Source organism: Haemorhous mexicanus, chromosome 16 (genome assembly GCF_027477595.1).
Source record: "Haemorhous mexicanus isolate bHaeMex1 chromosome 16, bHaeMex1.pri, whole genome shotgun sequence".
Taxonomy (NCBI): domain Eukaryota; kingdom Metazoa; phylum Chordata; class Aves; order Passeriformes; family Fringillidae; genus Haemorhous; species Haemorhous mexicanus.
Window position 1 is genome coordinate 7,266,047 of NC_082356.1, and position 16,704 is coordinate 7,282,750.

Sequence of the window (16,704 nt, forward strand, 5' to 3'; positions counted from 1 at the left end):
TCTGTGGGTTCCACTGCTGCACCATCAGACTCTCCCTCTTTGAGGCAGGGGAAGGGTTTTTCACCAGCTGTGGAAATGTACTCCTTCAGCATCTGGCCCATCTTTTTCTCTAGAACCCCCACCCAACCTGGGTGGTTCATTTCTGAGATGGGCTCTGGGGCAGGGTCAGGCTCTGGGACAGCAGCATCCCTTGTCTCTGGGGTAGGTGTCAGCGTGGTTATCCAGGTTAATCTTCCCTTATCTCTGAATGCTAAATGTAACAGGCCTATCAGCAACACCAACCACTGTATGGTATCATTAGCATTTAGAGTGGATCTGAACCCTTTGAAAACTGGTGGGGCAGACCCAAAGGGGTGGGAGAAAATTTCCCCCAGTGTCATTTCCTCACAGTAAGTACCATTATTAAAGTAACCCCAAAAACATACACTTAGTGTCTGATAGCTCTGAATCCATGTGCCTGCCTTCCAGAGGAAGTTAAAAATCCATTAGTCCCTCACCTTATTAAGCCATAAATCAAACTGGATAATAGCCACAGCAGCCTTAGTTATGGTGAGCCTGTGTTCCCAAGGATGGCCAGGCTGCTCCTGATGGGGCAGAAGGAAGAGCTCCAGGCCCTCTGTGAGGGTGACTGAGGGCAGTGGGCTGTCAGCAGGGGCTGGCTGGGTGAGCTGCAATCCCTGGGCAGGGAGCTGCAATCCCTGCCCTGGCTGTGGTGGGCTTCGCTCCTTGTGTGGCAGGGTGCTGTGGGCAGAGCACACAGAGATTTCAGGGATGCGGGCAGGGGGATTCATGGCCGGCACCTTGCAGCTGATCCTCTTGGCCCCTCCTCTCTTGTGGCCATGGCAAGAGCTAGGTGGGATGGCTCTGGCAGAAAGGTCTCCTTGGATTCCTGCACATCCAGGTTCTGACTGTGGCTCTGTTCCTGTCTCTTTCAGCCCTTCAAGGCCTGAGTGAAGACAACAGCCCCTCCTGCATAAGCATATTTGTTCAGGTGATGTTCGAGGGAAGAGCTGAACTACTTTCATCTGCTGGCTCAGAAGAACCACTGTCTCTTTAAGACCTCCAGATCCCTTGGAAAGTGAGACCACCTGGAGACCAGAGGAGATCAGCTGGAGCTCCAGGCACAGCTGATGACTGTCACAGCTGAGCCTGTGGGAAGCTCCCATAGCTCCTGCCTTCTCTCTCGCTGTTGACAGCTCCCTCCCTCCAGCCCTCAGAACCTGCCCATCCCCTTTCTTCCCTCCCAGCTCATCCCTTTGCTTTGCCTTCCATTAATAAACAGTTTGGCTTCTTTGCTTTACCTGCATCTCTGTGGAGCTGGAGCGATGCAAATCTGGAGCCCTGGAACACACAGGCCCCTCCTGCCATTCTCTTCCACACCGTGTTTTGTGCACAGACACAGAGGAACGAGGGCAGATCAGGCTGGAAAGGTCCCTGTGCTCAAAGTCCAGTTCCACAACACTGTGGAGTTACAGATCTTGCTGAGCACCCTGGAGCCCCTGGACTTTGGAATAGCAAACCTGAGGATGCTCTGAACCCAGCTGTGAGGGATTCCATGGCAAGCATCCATGGAAGGCAAAGGAGCTTGGAATGCTGGAAGGTTTCAAGAACAGCTTCCTGAAAGCACAGCAGTGCTCCATCCCTGCACAGGATCAGGAAGAGGGCAGAACCAGAGACCATCTGGACTTAACAGAGAGCTTTGGGTGTGCCTAAGGGCAAATGAAGCCACAGCAGGGTGCCTGAGACTCGGAGGCGCGACCGTGCCAGTGCCCGGAGCGCTGTCAGGCAGTGCTGGGATCCCAGGTGTGGTTCTGGTCCTCACAACCGAGGAATGGCAGCCCCAGGCTCAGAGCCAGTCAGAAAGCCAAACAAGTGAGACCAGAGGGAGGGCACCCTTCAAGTTTCTCTTGGGCATGGCTGCAAAACAGCCCCTGCTGCTTCTTCCTCTGCCTGTGTTTGGGGTGTGCTGGTGGCAGAGCCAGCCAGGTTGTGCTCTGCCTTCCAAAGCCTGTTGGGAGCCAGCATGAAAAGCTCTGCGTGCACAGCTGAGAGTCCTGGAAGGTGCTGGCAAGAGCATCCTGCAGGAACAGGGCTCTGGGCTCTGGCTAGGAACAGCCTGGTTTTGCTGCTGTGACCGCAGGCAGGAGTTGAGGCAGGTGAGGAGGCAGTGGGCAGCTTGTGTTTGTAGAGGGCCTGGGGCTGCCCCTCTGAACTTCCACCTGGAAACCCACCTGGGGGAATATGAGCTAGAGCTGGAGTGCCTGTCCTGAAAGGACCTGAAGTCATTCAGCCTTGCCAGCATTTCTTAAGAGTGTATTGGTGTTCCCCAGGAAAGCAAAACATTTGGGGAAATGCCTTTGGAGGAAAGGGGCTTGCTTCTCAAGGAAATTGCTTCCCAGGGAGCTCCCAGTGAGGTGGGAAGGGTGATCCAGGAACCATAGGCCTGGCGGCCTGAGCTTGCCACAGAAGAAAGGTATTGGGGCAGATCCTTCTGAGTGCCATCCCCTGGCATGTGCAGGGAACCAGGGGGTCTGTTGGAGGGTGGGAAAGCTCTGCAGAGGGACAGGGACAGCTGAGGGTCCTGGCGGGGTGTTGAGGGCTTCTCTGTGGTAGTTTAAGGGTGTTGGGGTTGGTGGGGTGTCGGGGAAGGAGTTGTCTGCAAGGTGAGAGGTCTAGGCTGGAATTTGAGTCAGATTTATAAGCAGCATCTGTGGTTTGGCACAGATTTGGTTACAGAGGGCAGAAAGACTGTCTGTGACTATTCTTGTTTATGGTCCTGATTTTCCTGCAGGGAACAAGAGGGGAGAGCTGTACTTTACTGGCCACTTAGATATCTATACCGGGGGAGGATTAGCCCTTTTGCCATCTACTCATTTGTTTGGGCTACTTTTGTAACACTGAGTGGACTTTAATTTCTTGAGAGCTTTTATTCTTTAAGAGAATTAGGATAAAATCATCCCTTCATAGAAAACCATTTGCAAACCAAAGAACTGTCCTTTTTTTACCTCTGTGCAGTGTTATGTTTTGTAAAGTGACTCTCATTGGATGATGTTAAGGCAAATGAGTTGCTGCTTTGAGACAGAAAGCAGAATTCCAACTCTTCACCTTCTCAGGCCATCCCAATGAAGTTGGGAAGTTTGCAACTTTTTGGAACTACTTGAGTTCAGCAACGGGAAGTAATGCTTTCCTGAAGTGAGGATTCTTAAATGCCAGATTCTTCTGTTCCTTTGCCATTAAGGTGTTTTTGTGCTGAAGGAAATGAGAAAATAATTTCAGCATGGAGTGAGACCTTCTGACCCAGACCGAGTGTTGCCAGCAGTTGCTCCAGGTGCTCCTGCCAACAGCCCCTGCAGGAAGGAGCACAGTCCCCAGTGCCTGTGGGCTTTGGCTCCCTCTGGAACAGAAGCCCCCTGGGGGCACAGGTCTCTGGGACAGGAGATGGGCACCAGCGCTGCCAGGGCTCGGAGGGTGGCAGGTCTGCTTGGGCAGGGACTCAGCCACACCTGCTGATGTCAGCGCTCTCCAGGCCCCAGGGCCCAGAGCAGCACCTGTGCCCTGGCCCCCACGTTCCATGTCCATGCCACACCCATGGGTTTAGGATGGCCACCAGCCAGGACGTGTCCCAAGGCGGCTGAGCCAGCTTCCCTGGAAGGCCCCATGCCCTGCCCAGTGCAGCTGTGTTGGCAGCCCTGGAGGCTCCTTCTGCTGCCCTGAGCCCACAGAGCAGGGCAGCATTTGCTGATGGTTTGAGCTGTTCCTAAAGACCCTGTCGGGCTGTCTTAGACACTTGGGGTGAGAGATTCCTTCAACCTGGGCCACTTTGGGTGGGCTGGGGGTGGCCCCAGGGCAAGGGGCAGTGTGTGCAGGGGCCCTTTGTGACACGGTGCTGCGTGGGCACCGTGGCATAGAACAGGTGTCCAAGGGCCCTTTGTGACACGTGGTGACATAGGAGCTGGCAGTGACAAGAGCACACCACAGTGCTCAGAGCACACAACGGGACAGGACAGGACAGAGCGGTGCCGTGAGGAGCCCCCACACAGTGCGCTCGTTCCTGTCCAAACCGGAGCCTTTCCAAGGCGTTATTCCTGCAGCTGAGCTCGAGGCCTGACCACAGGACTTGGTGTCCCGTGGCCTTCCCGAGGCTTTTCTTCTGCAGGTGCCCTTGAGGGCAGAGTGTGGGACTTGGTGCCCCAGAGGCATCTCCCATCCCTGCCACCAGTGCCCTCGAGGCCAGACCACAATCCTTGACAAGAGTCTCCTGTCCTTGTGGCAGGAGCCCTCGAGACCAGAGTGCAAGGCTTGCTGTCCTGTAGCCTTCCTGAGGCTTCTTTCCTGAAGGTGCCTTCCAGGCACCACTGCAGGACTTGCTGACTCTGAGCTTTTCTGAGGCATCTCTCCAGCAAGTAGTCACAAATCCACTAAGAGACATGGAGCAGAGACCCCTAAGAGTGCCCAAGCTGGCGTGGGTGGAGGAGGAGGAGGAGGAGGAAGAAGGCGCTGGAGCTGCTCCAGCACAGGAGACCAAAGAGGTGGTGCTGTTTGAGCTGCTGCAGGAGGGTGAGTGGCAGAGCTGGGCCACAGGGTTGGTGCCTGCAGCCAGCCTGGCAACATCCCATCCCATCCCATCCCATCCCATCCCATCCCATCCCATCCCATCCCATCCCATCCCATCCCATCCCATCCCATCCCATCCCATCCCATCCCATCCCATCCCATCCCATCCCATCCCCTGGGCCATGCCCATGGACAGGGGCCAGGCAGACACCCCGCAGTGGCCGTGCTCCATCCCCTCAGGCATCCCAGGGCTGTCCCCACCTGGGGAGCGCAGGGCTGGGCTGTGTTCTCCGGCCTCTCCCGCAGCCCCTCAGCTCTGGCTGCGCTCGTTCTTTGCCAGGTGCAGCCCTGGAGCGCACACAAGAGCAGGACCCCGCCCGTGGCCTCTTCCGCCGAACAGCGCAGGTACCTGCAGCCACCCCCACCTGGGCTGGGCCTGCTTTCACTGCACTTGGAGCATTCCATGCACCATCCCTGGCTTCTTGCCCTTCTCCTACAGCTGGTTTGCAAATTCATCAAGAGAATTCGGGAGGAAGAGACCAGCACCATGGGAACTGGGCTCAGAGCATACACCCACATCTTCAAAACCAAGACCAGTGCTGCCCTGCTGGATATGCTTGTAGAAGAGGGCTTTTCCAACCCAAAGCAAGTAAGCAGCCTGTGGCCAGGGTTTGATCCTCCCAGGAATTGCTTGGCCTCTCAAGCCACACCCACTGGTCACTGGAAGGCTTTGAGGCCATGGCAGTGTGGTGGGAAGGGAAGAACTTCTCTAGGGACACTGGGGACATTCCTCCTTCTGGCAGCTTTCCAAGTCTTCCTGTGCCTTCTCCAGGTGCCCGCCCTGGTCAGGTACATCCACCAGTGGCTCCTGGCCAATCAGTTTGCTGAGCACAGGCTGAACAGGACCCTGCTGGATCTCACAGAAGCACAGCCTGCTGACGTACTAATGACGCTGCTGCGTGTGGCCCCATCCTGTGACAGGTATGGGGCCCACCTGCCCAGAGAGCTCAGGGCTCCCCAGCCCATCAGCCTGTACAACTTGGCCCAGGTGTCTGACCAACAGAGAGTTCCAGGGCCCTCTGGCTGCTCCCTTTGCCAGCCCTGGCATGTCACCCCCCGTGCCTGCTGCCATGCTCCCTCCCTGCCCCTCAGTGGCCTGTCCCCACAGGGCTGGGCTGCCTGGGTGCTGCCAGTGAGGGACAATGGGCAGAGGCAGAGCTGGCAGCTGGCTCAGATCCCCACTGCTGCCCAGGCCACCGTGCTGTGTCTGAGACCTCCCTGAGACGGAGCTCTAACCCCACAGAGCTGCCATGGCCATGTGGAAGACCATCATATGCTCGCCCCGGACTGCGGAACCAGTGTTGCTGATACTCTTGGATGTGCTGGGGAGCTGGCCAGAGCACAGCATGTGCACCTCTGATGGGGACAAAACGGGTGTCTTTGCCCTGGCTGTGAGTTTCTGTAACTGGCCTTTGCTGGCCCCAAGGCCACCTCTCCAGCAGCTCTCCATCCTCCTTCACCCACTGCATCTCCCTGCCTCAGGCGCTGGCCTCAAACCTGGCCCTGGGGCAGCTTCAGGCCCGCCAGGCCCCGCGCTCCCCCTGTGTCTCTCTGGGCCTCTTCCTGCCAAGCTCGGGCCCTGCCACACGGACACCTCGGCACTGAGCACTGTCTCGGGTGGCTTTGTCCTTTCCAGGCAGCTGTGGTGATGTGGAAGATCCTCCAGGTGCCCTGTGTCCCACATATGGTGACGGTGTATTTCCCCCGCCTCTTTGTGCATCTGCTCTTCCAAGTGCTCTTCAGCACTCTGGATATGCCAGAGGAGGTCATTACCTTCTGGAAGGGATGCCAGGAGCAACATGGCCTTGCCACCAGCCCCAGGAGGTGCTCCATCCTACTCCTCCTGTTCCTGCCACATGGCCTGGGAAGGAGCCAGTGCTCCCAGCGTGACCTGGGCTTTGCTCTGCACGCAGCTTTGCAGTGCAGACCCTGAAGTCCCTGCTCTGCCGAACGCAGCACGAGGATGTGGTGGTGGCAATGGAACACAATTGTGGCTGGGACATGCTGCTGTGTGCTGACACCCACCACTGTGCCGTGAGTCTGCTGGCCAGGTGAGACCCCCTTCTCCCCACTGCCTCTGACATTTGTGCTCTGTGCCCAGGGAGCTCCACACAGTTCCTGTGGTCGTGGGCCAGAGGGTCACCGAGGACGGCCAAGCAGACTGGAAAAGGCTGGGAGAGGAGGGTGCCCACAAGGAGCCGCCTCCCAAATAGTCCAGGGCCACTTGCACAATGCTGGGGAAAGACCAGACCTGTGTGTGTCAGTCCTGGCGGAGGTTTGTGCCCCTGGCTCACAGTCCTGGTTACTTTTTCTCCTGCCAGGGAGATGTCCTGTGTCTCCATCCCCTTGTGTTCCCGGATCGCTCGCTACCTGCTCCGGCTGCTCAGCACACAGGAGCCACGCTGGGAGCTGCCTGCCCTGGCATTCCTTGTGGAGGTGAGCCTGATGGCCAGCGCTGCCTCGCTCAGCTGCCTCCCAGCTCTCTGCCCTTTCAGAGCCACAGCTGCCTGGGATGGAGCCCGTGCCCTGCGCTGCTGCCTGGGCCCAGCCCTGTGCGGTTCCGTGCTCCTGCCGGCCAGGTCCGCTGTCACTGCCCTGTGCCTTTCAGGTCCTCGAGTGCCTGGACTTGAGTGAACGCAGTGCTAACAGAGTCCTGCAAATCTTGTCAAGGCAGCTGCGGAGGGAGTGCAGGGAGAGGCGTCGCCTGGCGCTCAGGGCCCTTCTTGATCTCACTGATGAGCCCTCAATGGTGAGAAGGGGGCAGTGGCTGAGGCTGAGCTAGGGAATGCAGTCGCTTGGGCTTGGCTGGGCTTTGGGAGCTGGGGCAGCTGCTCCCAGCTCTCCTGCCTCCCGCTTCAGCTGCCCAAGTGCTTCAGGACAGGCCTTTGGCCTTCAGGCCCTGCGGCAGGAGGATGGCATTTCACAAATTTGTTTTCTGCACAGACCAAAAAAATGTGGAGCCTGACTGAAAGTCTTGTGGAGTTCCTGTGGGACACAGATGGAGAGATAGTCATCATGACAGTCATGCTACTCAGCTTTATCATCTTGGACAATGACATGCTGATGCCCAGCCCCATCACACTGCAGCTGCTTGAGGCTCTCCTGCCACTCTTTGACCACGTAAGGCTCGCTGCCCCCAGCCACGACCACTGGGTGCTACTCGGACAATTTGTGACCTCAGGATTTGCAGGCCTGCGTCAAGCTGAGCCCTGTGCAGCCGATTCTGAGGTCTTTTTTTCTTCCTTTCATACAGGACAATAGCCAGGTGCAGGTAATCTCCATACTGCTCTTTCGAACATTGGTGACTCATCCAGAGGAAAAGGCAAAAAAGGCCCTGAAGACACCCCTGCGCCAGAGCCTGCTGCCACTCTTCTTCCACTGCCATGATGAGAATCGTCTTGTGGCACAGGTGAGGACTCGTGGGCTGCTGCTGTCGCCCTGGCAGGGGGCTCGGCTGCCTCCTGCCCTGGTGCCTGCCAGGCTGCAGCCTCCTCCAGGCCTTGGCACAGGGACACGGGTCCTGCGCCCTGGGCTTTGGGGTCATCTCCTCGTCTCTGCTGCTCTCCAGGCTTCACGGGAAACACTGCTTTGTGTGGCCAAGTTCCTGAAGAGGAGGGATCTTGAAAGACTGCTGAAGAACAAGAAGCTGTGGAAGTTCACCGAGTGCCTGGTAAGGACGGCCTGGAAATCCCAGCATCAGCCTGGAGAAGGCCCCCGGGGGCGGTGCTGAGAGTGCGGGGCGGGCAGCTGTGCCCCTGCCCGCTGCTGCACGCAGAGGCCGCGCGGGCTCTTCTCCAGACTCCCGTGGGCCCGAGCCGGGTGCCCGTGGAGCCCCGGCCCGGCGGAGCTGCGGGGCGGGCCGGCACAGCCGCTCCCCGGGCAGCAGCCGGCCCTCTGGCCCTCCCCTCAGGAGCCCGGCGCCAGCAGCTGCTGGCCGCGCCTCAGCGCTGTGCGGGCAGGGGAGGCCGGGGCTGGGCGCAGGCAGCGCCCGGCCGAGGGGCTGAGCCTGTGCCAACCCTTCCTTCCCTCCCGCCGCTCTCTCCAGCTGGCAGAGGACAGGAGCAGAGCCGCCGAGCACCTGCGCAGGGCCCTGCGCTACCTGCAGAGCCCACAGGAGCCCCTACGAGAGGCGGCCATCAGGTTCATGGGTGAGCCACGAGCCCGGGTCCCTCCCCGGCCCGCCGCAGCTCGGCCCCAGCCCCGCCTGCTGCCCCGGCAGTGCCGGCCGGGCCCGGCGCCGTGGAGCCCCGGCTGGCCTCGGCGCTGCTGCCGCCCTCTGGCAGCCGTGCCCTTGGGCGGCAGCGTGCAGCCAGGGCCCGGGCTGAGCCCTGCCGGGCCAGCAGGCCGTGTGGCCACAGCGCCGGCAGCGCCGCTGGCAGGGAGCTGTGCCGCTGGGGCCGTGACAGGCTCTGTGTTCACAGGGATGGCCGGGCGGCACCTGAGGGGGCAGCAGCAAGAGCTCCAGCTGATCTGCAGTGGTGAGTGAGGGCAGCAGGCTGAGCGCAGGGGCTGACAGCGGGGGGAGCCGCAAACCCTGCTTCGGCTGCAGAGGGCTCTGCTCCCGTGGGCAGAGCACACAGAGATTTCAGGGCCACGTGTGCCATTCATTGCCGGCATCTTCAGGCTGATCCCCTTGGTCCCTGCTCCCTCCTGGCCATGACAAGAATCGGCTGCCATGGCCCTGGCACGGGGCTCTCCTTGGCTCCCCACAGATCTGGCATCTGACCGTGGCTCTGTTCCTCTGTCTTCCAGCCCTTGAACGCCTGACGGAGGACATGAGCAGTGCCATGTCAGAGCTGGCACTTGAAACACTGCATGTCCTCCGAGCAACAGCGAGTGGGCAATATTCCATCTTCCAGAGGCTGCAAGATCAGCTGCGCAGGGCGTGGATGACTCGGCCTCGGCCTCGTCTGTTGCGGCTTGGCTGGCTGCGCTGCTGGAGCTCTGTAGAGAGCTGAATCCAGGAGGCTCTCTTTGCTGGGGCAACCTTAGTCATTGGGGATTTTCTTTTTCTTTATGATTTTTTTTTCTTCCCTTCCTTTTTATTCTATGTAAATATAAAATGTGTTATAATATATGGTCTCTCAGGAGCTTTTCTTTACTACCCAGGATCGGCAGGGCATAGGGGAAGCAGGGAAAAGGGTTCTTGTATTTAACATCTTGCCCAGGCGTACAGTGCCGCAGGGAAAATGCCCAGAAGCCCCTTGGCCTTTGGTGGTTCCGCTGAAGCCTTTGTGCTGCCGACAGAGAGGCTGGGCAGGGGCTGGAGCTGCTGGGATCCCTGTGAGAGCGGTGCCTGGAGATGGCCACAAGCCCTGTGCCAGGCAGGAAGGGCCATCTGTGTCCTCCTGCCCGTGTGCTGCTGCCTGCGTTGCTGAGGGCTCTGAGGTGCCTCTGCCTGGGGCTCCTCTGGAGCTGCTGTGGGGCTTTGGCGCTGCTGCCAGGCAGCTTGGCCGGGCTGAGCAAGACCCTGAGGTGCTGGGGCACTGGAAAGCCCTGAGCAATTGGGTGTCAGAGGCCATAAGCAGCCCCTTGGCAGCTGCCTTGTTCCTGCCGGAGCTGACTTGCAAGACGGATCCTGGGTGCTCTGGAACTAACAGCATCATTGTTGTTGGAAACCAAAACGCAGGGAATTTTCAGACCTTTGGTCTTGTCAGCAGAGCTTAGAATTAAACACAGGGTTTGATCTGAGACCATGGAAAGGGCTTCCAAACTTAGGTGCAGAAGCAAGAATGTGGATTTATAGTTTATAGCAGAGGCACGTGGAGGAAAGTTGAAGTGGAGGAAAGTTTAGAGTTGTAGAGTTCAAGATCTAGAAAAACTAAAAGTAGTTACAATGGTAAACAAAAAGCTTAGGATGCAGTGCCGTAGGTTTGTGTGTCATAACATGGTAGGTTGGCTAAGGAAGCTGACACTGTAGCATGAGTCCATAGGAGGAAATATTGAAGGATTGGGTCCAAAACATAGATATCCTTGTTGGCAGTGTCTTACTGGCCAACAAATCTTTAAAAGCTCTTGTAACTAGAAGTCTTGCGTCCTTGTGAGCCGTGCGGTGGAGATGGGAGCCAAACTCACCCTTCCTTGTCTATGCAGAAGATAAGGAAAAGAAATGGCATCATCTAAACAACTCAGAGGTCCGCTCTCCTGCTCCTTCCTAACTCCTTCAAATCTCCCAAAGTGCGATTTAGTGACAAACAGATGACAAGGACTCGTAATGCTGGCTCTTTGACTCCAAGGCAGCTGCTTTAGAATCTTTCACATAACCCTGTGTAGTTATGTGCCAGAAATGTATCATTTGAAGAAACTTTCCCAACGGACTTGAATGGGGGTTTGTTTGAAAGGTGTTTGAGGAGAAAGTCTCCCAGCAGAGGTCTGGCCTTTGGCCAAGCTGTGTCCCTGCTGATTGTGAAGTGTGCCATCAGCTGCAGGGCTTTCTGGGCTAAAAATAGCATCAAGTCACTTGGCCTATAAAAGCTGGAGCCACTTTCGGGGCAAATATGGAGACCTCTTCTATGGGTGGATGGAGCACCTAGGATTTTCCTAATTGCCGGGAATGGTTCTCCAGGTCCCTGGTGTAAAAGGGGGCTTCCCAGCAACTGCGCATCTGTGAGATGAGAAACAATTGTCTTGGTTTGAAAAGACAGGTGTCTGCTATGGAAGGCAGAAGCCTTCTCTGAAATGGAAAATGTAAATCCCCTCCCTTCAAATGATTATAATTTAGAAATTAAAATGCTCTCAGGGAAAGCTATGGGAATAGGATTGAGCCCGCAGAGCAGGGCAGCATTTGCTGATGGTCTGAGCCCTTCCTAAAGATCCTGTCGGGCTGTTATAGACCCCTGGGGTCAGGGATTCCTTCCAACCTGGGCCACTTTGGGTGGGCTGGGGGCAGTCCCAGGGCAGGCGGGAGTGTGTGCAGGGGCCCTGGGTGGCACGCTGCAGCACGGTCACCGTGGCGCGGAATGGAAGCCGGTGTCCAAGGGCCCTTTGTGACACGTGGGAAATAGAAGCTTGCCCGGGTGCTCGGAACACGCAACGGCTCAGAGCGGGACAGAGCGGTGCCGTGAGGAGCCCCCGCACAGCGCACTCGTTCCTGTCTGACCCGGAGCTTTTCCATGGCTTTGTTGCTGAGGCTGAGCACAAGGCCCGAGCACAGGACTCGCTTACCCGTGGCCTTCTGAGGCTTCTGTTCTGCAGCTGCCCTCAAGGGCAGATTGTGGGACTTGGTGCCCCGGAGCTTTTCCAGGACATCTCTCCTGCAAGTAGCTCCAGTCAGTGAAATGGAGCGGAGACCCCCGAGAGTGCCCAAGCTGGCCTGGCTGGAGGAGGAAGAAGGCCCAGGAGCTGCCCCAGCGCAGGAGACTGAAGAGGTGGTGCCGTTCCATCCACCACAGAAGGGTGAGTGGCAGAGCTGGGCCGCAGGGCTGGAGCCTGCAGCCAACTTGGTCCTATCCCATGCCATCCCATGCCCTGGGGACATGCCCATGGACAGGACGGAAGAGGGGCTGCGCAGACACCCCTCAGTGGCCGTGCTCCATCCCCCTGGGGCATCCAGGGGCTTTCCCTGCCTGGGGAGCGCAGGGCTGGGCTGTGTTCTCCGGCCTCTCCTGCAGCCCCTCAGCTCTGGCTGTGCTCACTCTTTGCCAGATTCAGCCCTGGAGCGCATGCGAGGGCAGGAATCCAGCTGTGGCCACTTCCACAGCACAGCTCAGGTACCTGCAGCCATCCCCACCTGGGCTGGGCCTGCTGTCCCTGCTCAGCCGAGCACCGTGTGTGGAGCAGTCCATGAAACATCCCCGGCTTCTTGCCCTTCTCCTACAGCTCGTTCGTGAGTTCATCCACAGCATCCAGCAGGGAGAGACCAGCACTGAAATAAATACGGCAGGAGATCTTTCTCTTTTTCAGTGCCTTTATTAAAAGCGATCAGCTCAGGTTGGGAGGTAAGACAGGTCTGTGGTCACACCTTTGTCGCTCCCAGGAGTGGCTCGGAGGAGGAGGAAAATGCAGCTTCGTCGACTAGGGGGCAGAGCTGGAGGTCCTGTCCCCACGAAAGACATGGGGATATTCCCCTAATTCTGCTTTTTGGGTTTTCTGTCTAGGGTACTGGCTCTAGCCAAGGTCCTTTTAGTCTGGGGCTAGGGGCAACAAAGGTTCTCAGTGTCTCTGCAGGCTCTGGACCTTTGTCCTCATGTCTAGACTTCACTTTGATCTCCTAATTCTGTATTGGCTCGTCGCTTTTGGGGTTTTTTTCGGTAAGTGTGTTGGGGGTCCTTCCCATCGCATGCTGAGTCTGAGGTTATTTTGCATGTCCTCTGATGTCCCTTCCTTTCACTGGCTGAGAAGGGCCATCCACCTGGCCCAGGCAGGGTGGTACTGATACAAAAAGGGGAATTCTCAAAAATAGAGAGTTAACGACCTACTCTTAATAGGTCATTACAACATGAAGCTAACAAAGAACTCTCCTCTGCCACTACTGGTTAAACTTATATTTCTACAACCTTTTTTAAAAAAGCGGGTAACCCTTTTTAACTGATAACATCAGGCACATGACCACTATATCTGGACAATGGAACTCTGTGCTCTGTGCTGTTTGGTGGTTTTGCATCACAGAAGTGATGTTCTAAGAGAAGCAGTTTCCTCCAAAAAAAAACCAATCAGTAATTAGCTTTGAGAATTGACAATCTGTTAAACCACTAAGAAAACTGTACACAGCCCTGTGAAGGCACACGGTAAAGATGAAAAAGCCTGGGAGGGTCTCTTTCCCTTCTGGCTATCACAGAGGTAACAAGGCTGACCCAGCCCCGTCTCAGCCAGGGCAGCCCAGGCGGCTCCTGCCGTGGGGCCGGGCCCCTTCCCAGGGACCCCGCCAGGCCCCATCGGCTGCCGGGCAGGGCAGGGGAGGCCGCGGGGCCGAGGCCGGGCCGGGCCATGGCTGCAGTTCCAACATCTGGGCACTGCTGAGCCCTGCCCCGCCGCCAGCCCGGGCCGAGCCAGGATCCGCCGGGCCCCAGGAGCAGCCCCGGGCCGGGCCGGCTCGGCCAAGGTTCTGCCACCGTTGGGGTTCACCCACAACCCCCGGGCAGGGGGAGGAGAAGCCATCGGCCCCCGGCCGTGCTGCTGCTGTGTTCTGGCCTGGCTGCTGAGATCCTGGCCCTGCCCCAGCGCGGCCCATCCTGACACAGCCCCAGCGCAGCCGCTGCAGAAACCTCCATGGTAAAACAGCTCCGGCCCAAGGACCGAGCCTGGCCGGGGTCACGGAACCATCTGCAGGCACGGGTGAGATATGAACTCTGTCAGTGCTTCCATCCTCCCTCGAGTGAGAGAAAAGGACAAAGTGCAGGCACAGAGAGGGGCAACGTGAACACACCGAGGTCCGTGAAGAGGAAGTTGAGTTCCAGATGGGAGGGATGAGGAGGTGCCTTGATCTTGGGGCTGGAATCCTCTTGTAAAGCTATGGAGAAGGATGTAATTGATACATCAAACTCTCTTTTTCACTATGATGCATGAAAAGTATGGGGAGATGACTTGTTCAGCAAAGGCCTCCATGCTAAAGTAAGCAAATGTTGAAGAAGCTGTGATTTCATGAGAAGTTTGTACAGAGAGAGAGCAGAGTGATGAGACCCTGTGCCCTCAGGGAGACAAGAAGACCTCTGTTCCCAGAGATGAAAATGATTTCAGAAATAGATGAAGAGAACCTCTGCTCTTAAACAGCTCATCTTTAAACTAATACCCCACAAGCAGACATGGCACATAAACACAGCTGTGGGAAAAGATGTGAAAAATGGGAGGGACTTCACAAATTTTTCCAGGTGGCTGCTATTCGTGGAAATTAAAAGCCATGAGAGAACAGTTTTCTTGTGGAGAAGTCTCCACAACATTTACAAGGGGAACTTCTCTCCTTAAGTGAACTAAAAAAAAGAATATTGTAGAGGTGGTAAACTGACTGAAAATTTTAGGTGTTGTCTCCTTGCATTGTCAGTAAGAAAGAAAAGGTTGTAGGGAGAGGAGAAGTGTTCTGAAAGTTTGGTTCTGATTCTTATTGCTCTTTCTTTTAGCTACTGTAATAACATTTTCTTTATATCCTTTTAAAGTTTTGAGCCTACTTTGCCTTACTCCTACTCCTATCTCACAACAGGAAATGAGCAAGTATATTCCAGTGAGTGCACTGGTAATTAGCCAGCTCTGAACCCACCACACTAATTGATGAACTGACCAAGAAACCTCAAATTGGTGAACCAAAACCACTACAGAAACCTCCCTGATGAACTGCACAGGAGCAGAGGGAAATCAAGGCAGAGCCATGGTTTGTCAGGACTTGTTTGATCCTAATGAGCCCTGTGGTGTATTTGGAGCTGAGCCCTTGAACCTCAGGGCCTGGGAGGAGATTGCACAAACCCTTCCAGGAGCCAAAGGCAGAAAAATCACCCAAAGGGTCTCGAGGCATGGATGGGTCCCACTGAGGTCCCTCTACAACACAGGCTCCTCATGGGCTCCTTGGAGGAGAGAATTTGAGGCCAGGAATGAACTAAAACCTCTCAGACAGTGTGTGAAGGAAATTCCAAAGTACCTTAAAAACCTTGAGTGTCTCAAAGTATTAATGAGCCCCACTGAGTGTCAGTACAAAGCTCTCCAGGGACTCATTAAAGCAGATAATTGGGGCCATGATTGCACAAACCTCTCACACAGTCTATATCAAAAGGGAAACACCAAGTACTTTAGAAGAACTGAAGTACCTTGAAGCATTAATGAGCCCCACTGAGTGTTGTTACAGACAAAGCCTCTCCAGGGACTAATTACAGCAGGTAATTGGAGGCCATGATTGCTCACACCTCTCAGAGACTCCCAGGCAAAAGCCAAACCCAAAGTCCTTTGAAAAACCTGCAGTGCCTGGGAGCATTCAGGAGCCCCCAGGGCCATTGCTGAGCAAGGCTCCCCAGGGACTCCTTCCAGCAGATCCTTGAGGCCACTGGGATGTGGGCTAGGGGGGATGCAGAGGGCAGGACAAGGGGCTGACAGTGCTTGGCTTGGCTGGGGCTGTGCCAGGAGGCCCCAGTGCCTCAGGACAAGGTGTCACCTCCCAGCCCTTGGTGGCACAGACCCTGCTGTGCCCCAGGGCACCAAGACTTGGCTTCTCTTTGTCCCCACCTGTCATCAATGCCTCCAGTTCTCTGCTCTGGCTGGGGCCTGGGGACACTTTCTCAGTCGTGTCCCTCAGTGGGACCCATTAAAAGTCCAAGAAACTTTGGAGTTGGATTCTGACTTGGAGTTCTGGAGAAGTTTCTTCAGCTCCTTCTCAGGGACTGATGTTCAGGGCCTGAGCACAAAGCCCCAGAGGCTCATTAAAGTCTTTGTGCTGTGTCTGTGCTGCTGAGCTGGGCTGGGCTCCTGGCACAGAGGCAGATCCTGGTAACCAAAAAAAGCTTCAAAAGCACATTTCTCTTGATGAGCAGCTTTTCTTCCAGCCCAGCAGGGCTGGGGCACTGCCTGCAGCCACCCCGGGCACAGCACAGAGGCACAGAGAGCTTCAATCAGTCAGGGCTGGGAAGGTGCTGAGAAGTGCCTGGGGCACAATCACTGCCAGCCCTTGGCACAGGAACCTCTGGCTGCAGGACAATGCAGCTGCAGCTCCTGGAGCCATCTCCTAAAGCTGCAACATCCCAATGCCTGCAGACTCTGTGAGTACATTCTCTGATTCTCTTTTGTGCAGAGCAGCCAGGGGTGCCCAGGGCTGTCCTGCAGAGCAGGGTCCTGCAGCCCAGGGCGCTGTGCTGGCGCAGGGACTCTGCTGCCTGCCAGGGACAGCTCTCAGCCAGCCCTGGGGGCTGCTCTCAGAACTGGGGGACAAGATCTGGGTGAGAGGAGACAGCTGGTAAGGCTTAGAAGTGTTCTGCTTGTGTGGGGAGGCTGCTGCATTGGTCAGGGCTTCTCTCAGCATGACATTTAACTCCACAGCATTTCCAAGTAGATTATACAGGGAGCACAGGGAAACAGGGGCTGCATAAAAGAGAAAATCCTCCTTTATTAATCTACTTCTCTGTGTTGCTTGGGTGGGAAATTGCATGTAGATATTCATGTCTCAGCTCAGGCTGATGA

The 16,704-nt window shown here is 56.4% G+C and overlaps 1 pseudogene; it reads left to right on the top strand.

Annotated features, from left to right (window-relative positions):
* Nucleotides 1–16,704, top strand: part of LOC132334622 (zinc finger protein 850-like) — an 860,268-nt pseudogene that overhangs the window by 819,010 nt on the left and 24,554 nt on the right.